This window comes from Calliphora vicina, chromosome 5, assembly GCF_958450345.1.
Source record: "Calliphora vicina chromosome 5, idCalVici1.1, whole genome shotgun sequence".
NCBI classification, from domain to species: domain Eukaryota; kingdom Metazoa; phylum Arthropoda; class Insecta; order Diptera; family Calliphoridae; genus Calliphora; species Calliphora vicina.
The window spans coordinates 12,756,300-12,773,112 of record NC_088784.1 but is presented as its reverse complement, the minus strand read 5'-3'; positions in this window follow the sequence as shown (position 1 = coordinate 12,773,112).

Below are 16,813 nucleotides of genomic sequence, written 5' to 3'. Positions count from 1 at the left end.
TTTGGAATTTTAGGTTTAAAAATCGGGTTTTTTAGTCGAATAGAACAAATTTTTCAAATTGTGACGAATTTTTAACGAATACTATTTAGGAATTTTTTTTTTTGGCGAAAATAAGTTATTTGGCTAGTAATCGATTTTTGATTTTTTATTCGAATCTTTTTTTTTTGAAAAAAAATATTTTTAAAGCAAAAACGTGTATTTATTAGTTATTCAAAATTATTTTGGTGAATAATAAAAAAATCGTATTTTTTACGAACTGACTTATTTTTTATTCGATTAAAAAATTGTTCGAATCGGTTTTTTAGTATAAATAATATTTTGGTATCCTTTGTATGTAAAAACTATTTTTTGTTTTTAATCGAATAAAATAATTATTCGGTTCGGTTTTTTATTCGAATAAAAAAATTTCAAATCGTCTTTTATTGCAAGAAGATCAAATTTTTATAGTTATTTAGTAAAAATAATTTTTTGGTGATTTTTTATTCGAATCTGTTTTTTGGTAAAAAAACAATTTTTATATCAGGAGATCGAATTTTAAAAATATTTTTTGGTGAAATAAAAAAATATTTTATTCGATTAAAAAAATATTCGAATCGGTTTTTTTATTCGATTTTTTTTTTTGCTGTTGAAAAAACAATTTTTCGTTTTTAATCGAATAAAATAATTATTCGGTTCGGTTTTTACCGGTTTTTTTATTCGAATAAAAAAATTTTCAAATTGCTTTTTGAAAGAAATCGAATTTTTAACGAATAGTTTTTAGTAAAAATAATTTTATTTCGCAGAAAATCGATTTTTTTGATTTTTTATTCGAATCGAATTTTTAACAAAATAGGATTTTATTTTATTTATTCGAATCGAGTAAGAAAATCGTTTAAAGAAAATTGAAATTTGGCGAATCGAAAAAAAAAATTTCGAATCGGTTATTGTTTTTTTTATTCGTATCGAGTATTTGTGAAAAAACGTTGCTAGAAAATTTAATTTTTTATTCGAATTTGAATCAAGGGGAAAGTTTTTTGGTTGATATTAATGGTTAGGTACAAATGTTTTTTTTTTTAAATACAAAATTGGTATTTTACAAAATCGAATAATTTTTTAAATCGTTTTTCAGTAGAACGTAATTTTTTTCAAATAGAATTGAATTTTGGCTGAATCAAATAAATATTTTATTCGAATAAAAGTATTTTTCGAATCGATTTTTTTTATGAAAAAACGGTTCTAAAAGATTTAGTAAGAAAATCGCTGATAGAAAATTGGAATTTGGCGAATCGAATAAAAAATTATTCGAATCGGTTTTTAATGGAGAAAATTGATTTTTTATTCGAATAATATTTATTTGAAATTATTCGATTATTTACTAATCGAATCCATTTTTTTTGGTATAAAATCGGAAAAGGTTTTTATTACTTATTCAAAATTTTTTTGATAAAAAATAAAAAATGTATTTTTTACGAACTGACAATTTTTTTATTCGATTTAATAATTATTCGAAATAGTTTTTTAGTATAAATAATATTTTTGTAGAAATTATTCGAATCATTTCTTTTTGGTGAAAAAACTATTTTTGTATTTAATCGATTAAAATAATCATTAGATTCGGTTTTTAGGTATAAAAACCGGGTTTTTATTCGAATAAAAAAAATCAAATCTTTATATTTTGTAAGATCGAATTTTTAACAATACTTTTTTAGTAAAAAAATATTTTTTGAACAATTTTTTATTCGATTAACAATTTTTTACTAATCGAATCCATTTTTTTAAATACAAATTTGTTTTTCTTATCTTTGAAAAAAATTAAAAAAAGTTGTATTTTGGCCGAATCGAATAATTATTTTTCGAATCGGGTATTTGATGAAAAATCAGGTCTAAAAAATTTTGTAAGAAAATCGCTGATAGTAAATTGGAATTTGGCGAATCGAATGAAAAACTATTCGAATCGGTTTTTAATGGAAATGGACATTTTATTCGAATAATTTTTTTCAAAAAATTTGATTTTTTCTAATCGAATAGATACAAAATAGAATGATTGCTATTAATCCATTTTTTTAAATACAAAATTGGTATTTTGCCAAATCGAATAATTGAACAAATAATCGATTGAACAAATTATTCGAAACAGTTTTATGATAAACCAATTTATTGTTATTTTATTTGTCAAACTAATTTTAAAAAAATCGAATTTCGGCCGAATCGAATAAAAGTATTTTTATTCGAATAAAAATATTTTTTGAATCACTTTTTTTAAAAAAATCTGAATAAAAACAATTGTTCGGTTTTTTTATTCTCAACGAATTTTTGTATAAAAATCTTCCACAAATAGATCATGAGATGCACAGTGGTTTTGAGATGAATTACCAAAAAATTTAAAATTGTTATTTGATTTTATTTGACTTTGCACCACTGTCTGTACTGTACAATACACAAAGAGCATCAAATTTCTCATGCGTTACAATAACTTTATCCGTTTCTCTTGCTAAATCCCTTAAGAGTTGAAACACACTCTTTGCAACAAAAGACCTGCGCACTAAACTAAACCACAACTTCACACCATGTTAGCAAAAAGCAGAAACAGGATACCTTCACATTGTATTTAGTTGTTTGTTAATAAAGTCCTAAGACATTTGAATTCTAATGGCAAATATCAGCATCATTATAAACACCATTATCATCAACCAGCAGCAAGCAGTAGCAGCAATATCAACATCGATATCCTTGCAGAAGGATTCGTAACAAAATTAAACATACTAACGGGCAGGCTGCTAGGAAAGCAATGTTAACATATGGACACAAGAACATAAGACCATAAAGATGATAATTTTTGATGTTGTTGCTGTTAGTATTTTTATTGTTTTTGGTTTTCACTTACTGCTGCTGAAGGTCTCCAAGGACTGGCAATGGCAATGTTGCAAACATGAGCACACAGCCAACCAACCAGCCATCTATCTATCTATCCAGCTACATTGTATGTAGAAAATTATACATTTGACATAGAAATTACGACGTAATTTTATGAATTATGAAATTAAAATTGTGATTTATCTACGATTGCTGGGATTTTAATTGAATTGAGAGAAAGAAATCTTATCATTTTTTGAAAACACACACAGGACATTACATAAATTTTTATTGAATTAAATTTATTGTATGTAAAATGTAGCACTTATGTTTCAAATTAATTAAATTTATATAAAAAATCCTTAACTAGGAAGAATGACAAAATAAATAAAAGTGTTTAAAATAATTCAATTCATTGATGTTTGAATTAAGCAGGAAACTTTTGTCAGAAACAGGCTATTTAAAACAGAAACTGTTCTAAAATAGTTACAACAATTTTAAAGGACAATCAAGTAAGAGTGATATATTTGGCTGTGCCGAATCTTATATATCCTTCACCGAAGAAATATATTAAAAATAAAAAATATTTTTGGAGAAAAAAAAAATGTATGAAAAAACATTTTTTTAAGGGGAAAAAATGGGTGTAAAAATCCAGATTTTGCTTATATCTCAGCCATTTTTGGGTCGATTTTCTCCATTTTAAATAGCATCCTAAGTTTGATTTGTAACGTGCAGTTCAATAAAAAAATAAAAAAAATTATTTTCTACATGCTGAAAAATTTTTTATTCGATTAAAAAATTATTCGAATAATTTTTTTAGTAAAAACTGTTTTTTTTATTCGAATCATTTTTTTATGATGAAAAAACATTTTTTTTTGTTTATAATCGAATAAAATAATCATTCGTTTTTTAAGTATAAAAACCGTTTTTTTATTCGAATAAAAAAATCTTCAAATCGTTTTTTTTTGTAAGATCGAATTTGTAACGAATAGTATTTGGTCAAAAGCCGGTTTTTTTCGTATTTATTCAATTTAAAAAAAAAAAACGATTTTATAGGAAATGCGGTTTTTTTATTAGTTATTCAAACAAATTTTCGTCAAAAATAAAAAAAAAATGGTATTTGAATTGAATAACTTTTTATTCGATTAAAAAAATTGTTCGAATCAGTTTTTTAGTATAAATAATATTTAAATAATTTTTCTTATTCGAATCCTTTTTATTGGTAAAACATTTTTTAAAATTTTGTTTGTTTTTTAGTTAAATAAAATAATCATTCAGTTCGGAATAAGAAATTATTCGAATCCTTTTTTTTGGGGAAGAACAATTTGTTATTAATCGAATAAAATAATCATTCGATTCAAGTTTTTAATAAAAAAAACTATTTTTTGTTTTAATCGAATAAACAAATCATTCGGTTCTGATTTTTAGGTATAAAAACCGGTTTTTATTCGAATAAAACCCGGTTTTTTATTCGAATAAAACCCGGTTATTTATTCGAATAAAACCCGGTTATTCAGTTTTCATCAGTTTTTTAGTATAAATAATATTTAAATAATTTTTCTTATTCGAATCATTTTTATTGGTAAAACATTTTTTAAAATTGTTTTTGTTTTTTAGTTGAATAAAATAATCATTCGGTTCGGAATAAGAAATTATTCGAATCCTTTTTTTTTGGTGAAGATCAATTTGTTATTAATCGAATAAAATAATCATTCGATTCAAGTTTTTAATAAAAAACTATTTTTGGTTTTAATCGAATAAACAAATCATTAGGTTCTGATTTTTAGGTATAAAAACCGGTTTTTTATTCGAATAAAAACAATTTTCTAATATTTTTTTGATTTTGTAAGATTGAATTTTTAACGAATAGTTTTTTAGTAAATAATATTTTTTGTTGAAAATAAGTTATTTGGCGAAAAATCGGATGTTTGATTTTTTATTCGAATCTGTTAAAAATGAATGAGAACAAGAACTATTCATCAATAAAACTTTAAATCGTTTTGGAAATAGTTCTTGTTCTCATTCATTTTTAACATTATATTAAGTAGAGTAATATTTTCAACAGAATCTGTTTTTTTTTTTTTGGTAAAAAATCGATTTTTATAGGAAAAACTGGTTTTTTATTATTTATTCAAACATGTTTTTTTTTTGTAAAAAATAGTATTTTTGACAAACCGAATTTTGTTTTTATTCGATTAAAAAATTATTCGAATCAACTAGTATTTTTTTATTCGGATCCTTTTTTTTTGATGGAAAAAATTATGTTTTGTCTATAATCACTTTTTTTATTCGATTAAAAAAAATTTAAAATATTTTTTTTTGTAATTTTGAATTTTTAACGAATTTTTGAAATTTTTTTAATCGAATACCAAATTTTGAATCGGTTTTTTAGTATAACTAATATTTTGGTATCAATTTTTCGAATCATTTCTTTTTGGTGAAAAAACTATTTTTCGTTTTTAATCGAATAAATCAATCATTCGGTTTTTTATTCGAATAAAAAAAAATTCAAATCTTTTTTTTTAAGATCGAATTTTTTGCAAATTTTATTTTGTTGGTGAAAATTAATTATTTGGGGAAAAATCGGTTTTTTGATTTTTTTATTCGATCTGTATTTTGGAAAAAAATCGATTCTTATAAAATAAACATTTTTATTAATAATTCAAAATGTGTTTGATAAAAAATAAAAAATGTATTTTTAACGAATTAAAATTTTTTTTATGCGATTTAATTTATTATTCGAATCAGTTTTTTAGTATAAACAATATTTTGATAGAAATTATTGGAATCCTTTTTTTTTGTGAAAAAACTAATTTTGTTTTTAATCGATTAAAATAATCATTAGATTCGGTTTTTATTCGAATAAAAAAAAATTAAATCGAATCAGTTTTTTAGTATAAATAATATTTTGATAGAAATTATTGGAATTCTTTTTTTTTGTGAAAAAACTAATTTTATTTTTAATCGATTAAAATAATCATTAGATTCGGTTTTTATTCGAATAAAAAAAATTTAAATCGTTTTATTTTGTAAGATCAAATTTTTACAATACTTTTTTATTAAAAAAATTTGTTGATGAAATTATTTTTGAACAAGTTTTTATTCGATTAACAAATTATTCGAGTAGGCTTTTAGTATAACTAAAATTTTTTTATAAATTATTCGAATCATTTCTTTTTGGTGAAAAAACTATTTTTTTGTTTATAATCGAATAAAATAAATATTTGGTTCGGTTTTTTATTCGAATACAAAGTTTTTTTTGTGGGATCGAATTTTTAGCCATTTGTTTTTACTAAAAATCGGTTTTTTGATTTTTTTATTCGAATCTGTTTTTTTTTTTGTGAAAAATCGAATTTTATAGGAAAAATGTTTTTTTATTAGTTATTCAAATTAGTTTTTGGAAAAATTGTATTTTTTTAAAACTGAAACATTTTTTATTCGATTAAAAAATTATTCGAATCAGTTTTTGAGTATAAATATTTTAATATTTTGCTATAAATTATTCGAACTCTTCTTTTTTTTTTTGGTGAAAAAACTATTTTTTGTTTTTAATCGAATTAAATAATCATTTGCTGTGTTTTCTAGGTATAAAAACCGGTTTTTTATTAGAATAAAAAAAAATTTCAAAGCTTTTTTTTTTGTAAAATCTAATAGTTTTTTAGTATAAATAAGTTATTTGGCGAATCTGTATTTTGGTTTTCATCAATAAAACTTTAAATCGTTTTGGAAATAGTTCTTGTTCTCATTAATTTTTAACATTATATTAAGTAGAGTAATATTTTCAAGAGAATCTGTTTTTTTTTTTGGTAAAAAATCGATTTTTATAGGAAAAACTGTTTTTTTATTATTTATTCAATCATGTATTTTTTTTGTAAAAAATAGTATTTTTGACGAACCGAATTTTGTTTTTATTCGATTAAAAAATTATTCGAATCAACTAGTATTTTTTATACGAATCCTTTTTTTTTGATGAAAAAAAATTATGTTTTGTTTTATTTTTTTTAATCGAATAAAAAAAGTGATTATTTTATTCGATTAAAAAAAATTTAAAATTTTTTTTTTTGTAATTTTCAATTTTTAACGAATTTTTGAAAAAAAATTTTATTCGAATACCAAATTTTGAATCGATTTTTTAGTATAACTAATATTTTGGTATCAATTATTCGAATCATTTCTTTGTGGTGAAAAAACTATTTTTTGTTTTAATCGAATAAATCAATCATTCGGTTTTTTATTCGAATAAAAAAAATTCAAATCTTTTTTTTTAAGATCGAATTTTTTTGCAAATTTGATTTTTTTTGGTGAAAATAAAACTATTTTTATAGGAAAAACTTTTTTTTGTATTTTTGACAAACCGAACATTTTTTATTCAGTTTTTTACTCTAAATAAAGTTTTAGTGGAAATTATTTTTTTTTATTCGAATAAGAAATTTTTCGAATCTTCTTTTTTTGATGAAAAAACTATTTTTGGTTTTTAATCGAATAAAATCATATACGTTTCAGTTTTTTAGGTATAAAAACCGGTTTTTTATTCGAATAAAAAATATTTACAAATTTATTTTGCGGAGACGAACATTTTTTATTCGACTAAAATTTATTCAAATTTGTTTGTATAAATATTCTTTTGGTAGAAAATAAGCAAGCAAGAATCGAATTTCCGATCTAGTTATACTTTGCTCAAAGCATAATTAGGCGAGTCCAAAATTCTTAATTCGTACTAATAATGAAGCTAAAATCCATACCGACCGAGAGCCGAAGCATTTATCTCGTCGGATTGTACTCATTAGCTAGTCACGGCCAATTAGTTGTAGTTGGGTGAAGAGTGCGGAAGAATTTATATACTCGAATTGCATCCATAAGCTATATTTACCCATAATTAGTCGTCAGCCGACCGATAGTATTTATCTCGAATTCATATCCTCAGATTGCATTTACTTTCCCATAATAAGTCGTTATCCGACCGAGAGTCTATGTACTGGTTCTATAACGAATCCTTTGCTTTAGTTTCGAAAGCAACAATTTCAAACTTACAAATTGTAAATAATTATCAAAATCCCTTTACCCTTTTTTTAAATAAAAAACTAGGTTTTTTTTATATGTTTTCTAATTTCAATATTATTTATTTATTGATTGATTGATTTATATATTCATTAATTTTGTTCTTTCTTATTGATGTTTATTATCATATAGTAATTAATATAGATTTTTATTTATTAATTTTATTTAAATATTGTATATAATTTTTTCAGCATTCCAATTGTCATGTGCCATCAATTCCATTTCAATTTCATCAAAAATTCATGCGCCAAAAAATATGTTTGTAGTTTTTAATAGTTTTCTTGCTATGTAGCTGCTTTTACATGTTACTTATTGTATTATTAATTATAATTAATAATTTATTATCAATTTAATTTTGATCTTAAAGATTAGAAATTTATTTTAAAAATTTTCTTTTCTTTTTTTAAAAAAAACGAACACATTTCCTAAGCTTTTCAGAGAGATACACTTACATAGATATTTATTTGTTTTTTTATAAAGTTAAACAATATAAATAGTTATTGTTTATTGTAGTAGAATATAGAATTTTTAATTGTTTATTTATGATTTTTTTTTATATATTTAAAATATCACTGGTTTTAAGTTAATTTTTTGTAATTTATTTCTTATAATATGGGTCATTCCATAAAGTGGGAACAAAATTAAAACAATTTGAGGGAGAGAAATTAAAGCTTTGTCTTTACTTAAAGTAGTTTTAATAATAATACGTTAGATTTCTATATTCAATTTTGGAAGAAATTTCGTTAAAATTCTCTAAATTGAAAGATTTTTTTTTCAATTTTAGCGATTTTCTGGGGAATTTTTTTTTTCTTTAGAACATTCCAGTGATTTGCTGGGGAAAAGATTTTCTTTAACGTTTTTCTGGGAAAAATGTTTTTTGTAGAAAATTTTAGCGATTTTCATGGAAACGCAAAAAAAAATATTTGCGTTTTTCGCAGAAATATATTTTATTTGAGAAATATTTACATTCTAGTAATTTTTTGTTTAAAAAATTCTTAAAAAATTTTAGCGATTTTCTGTGAAAAATTTTTTAGCGATTTTCTGGGGAAAGAAAAATTTCTTAGTACAATTTAGTGATTTATGGGAAACAAATTTTGTATAACCCATTTTCGCAAAATTTCTGGTAAAGAATTTTGTATAGTGAAAATTATTTAGGGCAATTATTACAACTTGCCGTTATAGTTAAAGGTAACTTTAAGCAATAGAAAATGGTACCTTTAAAGGTAACTTTAACTATAACTGCAAGTTGTAATAATGGCCACATTAATTTTTTTAATGATTTTCGTTTAAACATATTTTCTTGGGAAATTTTAGCATTTGGACCAAATTTTTTTTTACGAACTTTTTTCCAATATTTTTTTTACCTTGGAAATTTTCTTGGCGATTTTTTAAAGAAATATTGGGATTTTTTGAATTTTTTTTTTTAGGAAATTTTGGGAATTTTTTAAGAGAAACATTTTTATAAAAGTTTTAGCGATTTTTTAAGCAAAAAATTTTATATAAAAATTAAAGTATAAATATTTAAAGGGAAAATGTCGATTTTTTAAAGAAATATTTTGATTTTTTGAAAAATTTTGTTAGGAAATTTTTGAGATTTTTTAAGAGAAACATTTTTAAACATATTTTCTTGGGAAATTTTAGCATTTGGACCAAATTTTTTTTCACGAACTTTTTTCCAAATTTTTTTACCTTGCAAATTTTCTTATCTATTTTTTAAAGAAATATTGGCGATTTTCTTGAAAAATTTTCTTTAGTAAATTTTGACGATTTTTTGAGAAAAAGATTTTTATAAAAGTTTTGGCGATTTTTTAAGCAACAAATTTTCTATAAAAATTGTAAAGCTTTCCCAGAGAAAACCTTATATTTGGCGTTTTTGTGGAGACATTTTAAAAATTTTCTGGAGAAATAAATTTTTTATTGAAATTTGTATGAATTGAATTTCTGGATAAAAATTTTAGCGATTTTCTGGGGATAACATATTCCTTAATGTTTTTTTTATGGACAAAGTTTAGTATAGAACATTTTAACAAATTTCTGGGAAATTTTTTTTGAAAATCGCTAAAAAATTAAAAAAATTTTTTTTCATAGAAAATCGCTGAAATTTTTCATCAGAAAATATAAAAAAATTTTCAACAGAAAATAGAATTCTGGGAAATTTTTTTCTTGAAAACCGCCAAAAAATTGTATAGATTTTTTCCCCCAGAAAATCGCTGAAATTTTTCATCAAACAATTTTTTTCTTGAAAATCGACAAAAAAATTTATGGATTTTTTTCCCCAAAAAATTGCTGAAATTTTTCATCAGAAAATAGAATTCTGGGAAAAATTTTTTCTTGAAAATCGCTAAAATATTTTAAGTTTTTTTTCCCAGAAAATCGCTAAAATTTTCTGATGAATAATTCAGAAATTTACTGGGGGAAAAAAATCTATAAAATTTTTTTTTGACATTTTCAAGAAAAACAAATTCTTAATACCTACATTTGATCGATTTATGGCGAACATTTTCAAGTGCAAAATTTTTATAAATAAATTTTGTGATTTTGGCAAATTTTGGTTAAAATCGGTGAAAAAAATTTAGGCGATTTTTTTTGGTAAAACATAACAAATATAAAATTTTGGGAACAAATTTTATAGCAAAATATAGCTCTAGTTTTTTTTTATCGATTTGTGTTAAAAAAAAATTCTTAGGAAATTTTAGCGATTTTCTAGAGAGAAAATATTTTTAAAAAATGTTGGCGATTTTTTTTTTTTAGAAAAGATTTTCTGTAATGAAACTTATTCTATTTTTGCTATTGATGTTTGCTAAAACAAATTTTTTCGGATTTTTTGGAGAAAAATGTTTCCAATTTTCGAGGGAAAAAATTTCCAAAACTTAAATATTTTTTAAGTTGTTTTTTTTTATTAATTTTCGCTAAAATAAATTTTGTAACAAATTTTAGCCTCTGGAAATTATTTTTTGGAAAAAATATTTTTAGAAAATTTTTTCGATTTTCTAGAAAAATTTTCCTTTAGAAAATTTTGAATAAAAGTTTTTTGATTGATTTTTGCTAAAATAAATTTTGTAACAAATTTTAGCCTCTGGAAATTTTCTTTTTGGAAAAAATATTTTTAGAAAATTTTTTCGATTTTCTAGGAATAATTTTGCTTTAGAAAATTTTTAATAAAAGTTTTTTTCAGATTTTCATAGAATCAAATTTTTTTTTAAAAATTATCTGGGAAAAAAAATTTTCTTGGAATTTTTGGCGATTTTCGAGAAAAAAATTTTCTGTAGAAAAGTTTTAAATGAAATTGTTTGCGATTTCCGGCCAAAAAAATGTTGAATATAAATTTTATGTCGAATTAATTTTCAATTTTTTTAATTTTGTCTTCTATTTTCTCTAACATTATGGAATGACCCATATGATATTTCATGTTTTTTTATTATTTACTGATTTATTATGCATATTTTGTTGTTTGTTCTTAACCTATGTTGAATTTAAAAATTTTAAATATAAATACATGCATGTAAATAATGTTATTTATGCAAATTATATGCTAAATAAGCAACAAAAATATATTTTATTGATTTAAATGCACTAAATATTACAATACTTAAATTACAGGCAATAATTTCAATTGTACAAATTGTAGGGGGTGGTTTATAAGGGCGTTAAAAACAAGCTCGGTAAGCAACAGGACGAAAGATTAAGATAGACGGAGATGATGTTTTTAAAATTAAATTAAATAAAACTAAATGAAAGTGACAGTTTACTGTATTTTCTGCCTGTCACTTGCATTAAGTTTATTTTATTTAAAATTTATAAAATAAGCCTTAAATTATTTATAATTTTTCTGTTTGTTTTGCTTTTAATTAATACAATAATTACATTACTTAACACTACATAAAGCTTATTAACATTCATTTTATTTTAAAAACCAAATAAATCAGATTAAAATCAGTTAAATTTAATTATAAATATTTACTTATATAGAAAATGGTAACCCTTTTTATAGCGAAATTTTTTTTTATAAAACAAACCACATGATAATCATCATTGTTTTATAAAAATTGTAGCAAAAAAATATGTTTTACATGAATAAAAAACATAAATTTTCATAAATTAAAAAAAAAAAAACATTGCAGTGAAGAATTGAAACACCCCACGTGCAAAAATCACTGGCCATAAAATTTTAGAGCAAAAAAAAAAAACCAAACAATAAAATGAAATGCATCACTGGTTTTTGAAATGCAAACATAATGAAAGGGAAGAATGTATAAAACAATATGGTAGTTTCAAATGTTTTAGAAGTTTGAAAGGTTAAGCGCACTGGCAGGAAGTTTGACAAATGTTTGATTTTGAACTTTTGTAAACAGGTTCAAGAGAAATGTTAATTAGAAAACTTATTAAAACGCACATATATTATACCAACTAGAGATTTTTGGATTGTGCTGATACCACCAGAATTCCTCATAATTTTTTGTCAAATGTTTAAAGAAAATATATAGAATATTTTAGCGATTTTTATTTATTTTCAAAATTTTTAGCGATTTTCGGGGTAACCATTTTTTTAATAGAAATGGTGACTTCACTATAAAATATATTAGGGGGAACATTTCTTTTCTTTTTTGAAATTTTTAGCGATTTTTTCGGAAAACAATTTTAGCGATTTTCGAGCGCAAAAATTATTTAAAGAAAATTTTAGCTATTTCATTCGGTAACAATAGAAATAGTAAGAAATATTCGATGTGAAATTTCTATAGAAAATTTTAGCGATTTTCGAGGCAAAATTTGTTAAAAAAAAATTTAGATATTTCCTTCGGAAAAAGTTTTTGTACAAAATTTTGAAATTTTTATTATTATTTTGAAGTTTTGGCAATTTGAGAAAAACATATTCTTTTGGCAATTTTCGCAATGTTCTACAAAACGTTTTAGCGATTTTGAGGGAACTAATTTTGACGATTTTTTTTGGGAAATAGTTTTCTATATAAAATTTTAGCGATTTTCGAAATGGTGAAAATTTTTTTTATTATTTTATTTATTATGAGTTTTGGCTATTTTTTGGGGAAACATTTTTCTACAGAAAATTTTTGAGATTATCGAGGGAACATTTGTTTTCCATAGAAATGTGGATTATCGTGTAAAACAATGTTGCATACTTTTTTGGCGATTTTCGAGGTAAAATTATTTCTTTAAATTTAAAGGAGTTTCTTAAAATTTTAATTTTTTAATTTTTTTTGGGAAAAATTTTTATTTAGGAATTTTGAAGATTCTGGAAAAGCAAAAATAGAATAAGGGTCAGCAAAGCGTTCAGAAACGTATGCAATTTGTATGAAGAGTTCTGTTAAAAAGGTTTTAAACTTGAATAATTTCTATACAACGTTTTATAAAATTAGGCCCTAATTTAAAAAAATATATTTGTTTTAGAAAAAATGTTCTTAATTAAATTTAGGCATTTTTTTTTGTAGAAAAACAATAATGGAAATTAATTCACTTGAAATAAATTTACTTTTGGCGATTTAATAAAACATTTATATTTTAGCGATTTTCGAGGGAAATTTAAAAAAAAAAAACAGGAAAAAATTCTATAAAATTTTTTTTTAATTTTCTGGAGAAACAATTATTATTTTGAAATTTTGGCGATTTTAAAGGAAAAATTTCTTTCGAAAATTTTTGGAAAAAATTTTTCATTTGGCAATTTTCACAATGTTTTATAGAAAATTTTAACGATTTTCGGGGAAAATATTTTGTTTTTTGTAGAAAAACAATAATGGAAATAAATTCACTTGAAATAAATTTACTTTTGATGATTTAAGAAAACATTTCTATTTTAGCGATTTTAGAGGGAAAATTGGTTTAAAGAATATTTTAACTATTTCGTACAGGAAAAAAATTCTATAAAATTTTTTTTTAATTTTCTGGAGAAACAATTATTATTTTGAAATTTTGGCGATTTTAAACGAGAAATTTCTTTCGACAATTTTTGAAAAAAATTTTCTTTTGGCAATTTTCACAATGTTTTATAGAAAATTTTAAAGATTTTCTGGGAAATTATTTTTCTGTAGATTTTAGTTTTTTTTGGCGATTTTCGAGGTAAAATTATTTCTTTAGATTTTAAGGATTTTCATTGAAACACATTTTCTTTTGGAATTGTTTTTTTTTAAGGAAATTTTACGATTTAGGAGAAGGAAAAATAGATTACAATTTGTTTGAGAAAAAATTTTTCTTAATTAAATTCAGTTTCTGGGGTACATTTTTGCTGATTTTCGCCGAAAATTTTCTCTAGGAAATTCTGGCGATTTTTTGGAGGGTTAAAATTTTCTATTGAAAAGTGATTTTATTTTTTAAAAAAACAATAATGGAAAAATTCCATAGATTTTCTTTGAAATAAATTTACTTTTGGCGATTTAACAAAACATTTCTGTTTTAGCGATTTTCGGGGTAAAACATTAAAGTTAGGAAATTTTGGCTTTTTTCGTGGAAAAAATTTATATTCAGTATTTTAAGCGATTTGTGATCCTATATGAAGGACGCCAACCAGCTGAATGGACACCAAAGCGAAATATTCATGACGCGTAGGTAATGCTCTGTATTTGGTGGGTCCAAAAGGGTCCTATCAATTCTGAGACGCTGAAATCTGGCCGAAAAACGGCCACAATATGCGACCATAAAACCGTAACGCTCGGCCACATTATGCAATTGCTGTTAAAAACTATTTAGAAAGAAGGAAGTTTAAAAGTTTTGCCTAACCCGTTTTAAAGTCCCCACCGTGGGGACTATAAACCTTATGTATTACACTAAACGAAAATTCAGCTAGTTTCCAAAAATATCTGAATGAAGTTAAGATTAGTGAAAGGTAGTTAACATTTACTACCTTTATTGCAATCCCTATAGTAAATTTACCTCACAGTAAACAGTTGCTAACTAAATTTCTCTAGTATTGTAGGTTATTTTATAAATATTTTGAAAACAGATTGTATTATAAATCACCTGACATTTTCCATACAAAACTAAACCAAATACCGGTCATTGTTTGTTAGCAAACCATTAATTAACCAGAATAATGAAATAAATAAAACTAAAAAGCCTAGAAAATTGATTTATAGTCTGTTTAATACTCTATAATTACTTATTATCTATACAATTCCCCTTTATTATAGCGCAATTATAATTCCTGATTTGTTTAGTGGTTATTTAAGCCAAGTTCTAATTAAAAAAAAAAGAATATGATAAAAAAACCAACATTTATTATCTATTTAAACTAAGGTTGTAGAGTAAAAAATAAAAACCCTGCCATTGCCATGCTGTCTGGCCAAGTTAATTATAATGCAAAACATGTTAATTTTGTTAAAGAATTGGTTATGCGCTGCTGGTGTTGAAAAAATACAAAAATATACAGAAAAAACAACACAAATAAATTAAATAAATTAAATTTAAATAAAACAGTTTTTATTTGTTGTTTTTTCTATATTAAACCGGCTTATTTTGAAACAAATATCTGACATGACATAAGCTTTTAGTGTTTATATCACAAATATTTATTTTCGAAAAAAAAAAAAAAACATTTGTTTGTAAATTAGTGATAATTCTATAAATAAATATTGATATAGATACTGTTGAAAACAAAGCTAAAATTGTTAATAAACAAAGTACGAAAAATGTACTAATTGTAAATCAACACTTTAAATTTGGTATTAATTTAATATATGAAAAATACAATTCGAATTTTGAGTCATAAGAGGCCATTAGATGATAAAATATATCTACAGCAGTGATCGGCTCTCATAGCCACCAGCAGCCGAACATGATAGGTAATTTAATTGCAGATAATACGAATATCAACGAAGTTTTCAAAAATTATCAAAATCAAGTAAGAGAGCTATATTCGGCTGTGCCGAATCTTATATACCCTTCACCAAATTATACTTCAAAATAAAAAATTTAAATATTTTTAGGTGAACAAAATATTTTTTTCAGTTTTTTAATTTTTTGGAAAAATTTTTTTTTTAAATTTAAAATTTGTTTTTTTAAATTTTATTTTTTTTTTAAATTTTAAAATTTTTTTTTTAAATTTAAAAAAAAATTTTTTTTTGGCGAAACAAAAAATTCGTGTTGAAAAATATTTTTTTTCCGATTTTGACCCATTGTAGGTCCAACATACTACGGTCTTATATACGTCGTTGCAAAGGTCTTTGAAATATCTATCATTAGATATCCATATTGTCTATAAGGTCAAAAATAGGTTAAAAATCGGGGTTGTTCTGGTTGTTCATATCTCAGCCATTTGTGGACCGATTTTGCTGATTTTTAAATAGGAAACTTCTTGAAAGCATGTCTGACAGAAATATTGAAGATTTGGATCCCGAAGATATCTGGGGTATTCAGAAAATTTATTTCAACAGACAGACGGACAGACGTCGTTGCAAAGGTCTTTGAAATATCTATCATTAGAAATCCATATTGTCTATAAGGTCAAAAATATTTTAAAAATCGGGGTTGTTCTGGTTTTTTCCTCATATCTCAGCCATTTGTGGACCGGTTTTGCTGATTTTTAAATAGGAAACTTCTCGAAAGCATGTCTGACAGAAATATTGAAGATTTGGATCTCGAAGATATCTGGGGTCTTTAGAAAATTGATTTTAACAGACAGAAGGACAGACGGACATGGATTAATCGACTCCGTTTTATAGGGTCGGAAATGGAAAATGTATAAATTACAAACGGAAGGACAAACTTATATATACCCTTCTCACGAAGATGAAAGGTATAACAAGCTATATTCGGCTGGGCCGAATCTTAAATTTTAAATATTTTTAGGTAAAAAAAATTATTTTTTTCAAATGTTTTTTTTTTAATTTTTTGGAAAATTTTCAAATTTTTTTTTTAAATTTTTTGGAAATTTTTTTTTTTCGAATGTTCTTTTAAATTTAAAAAAAAAATTTTTGGT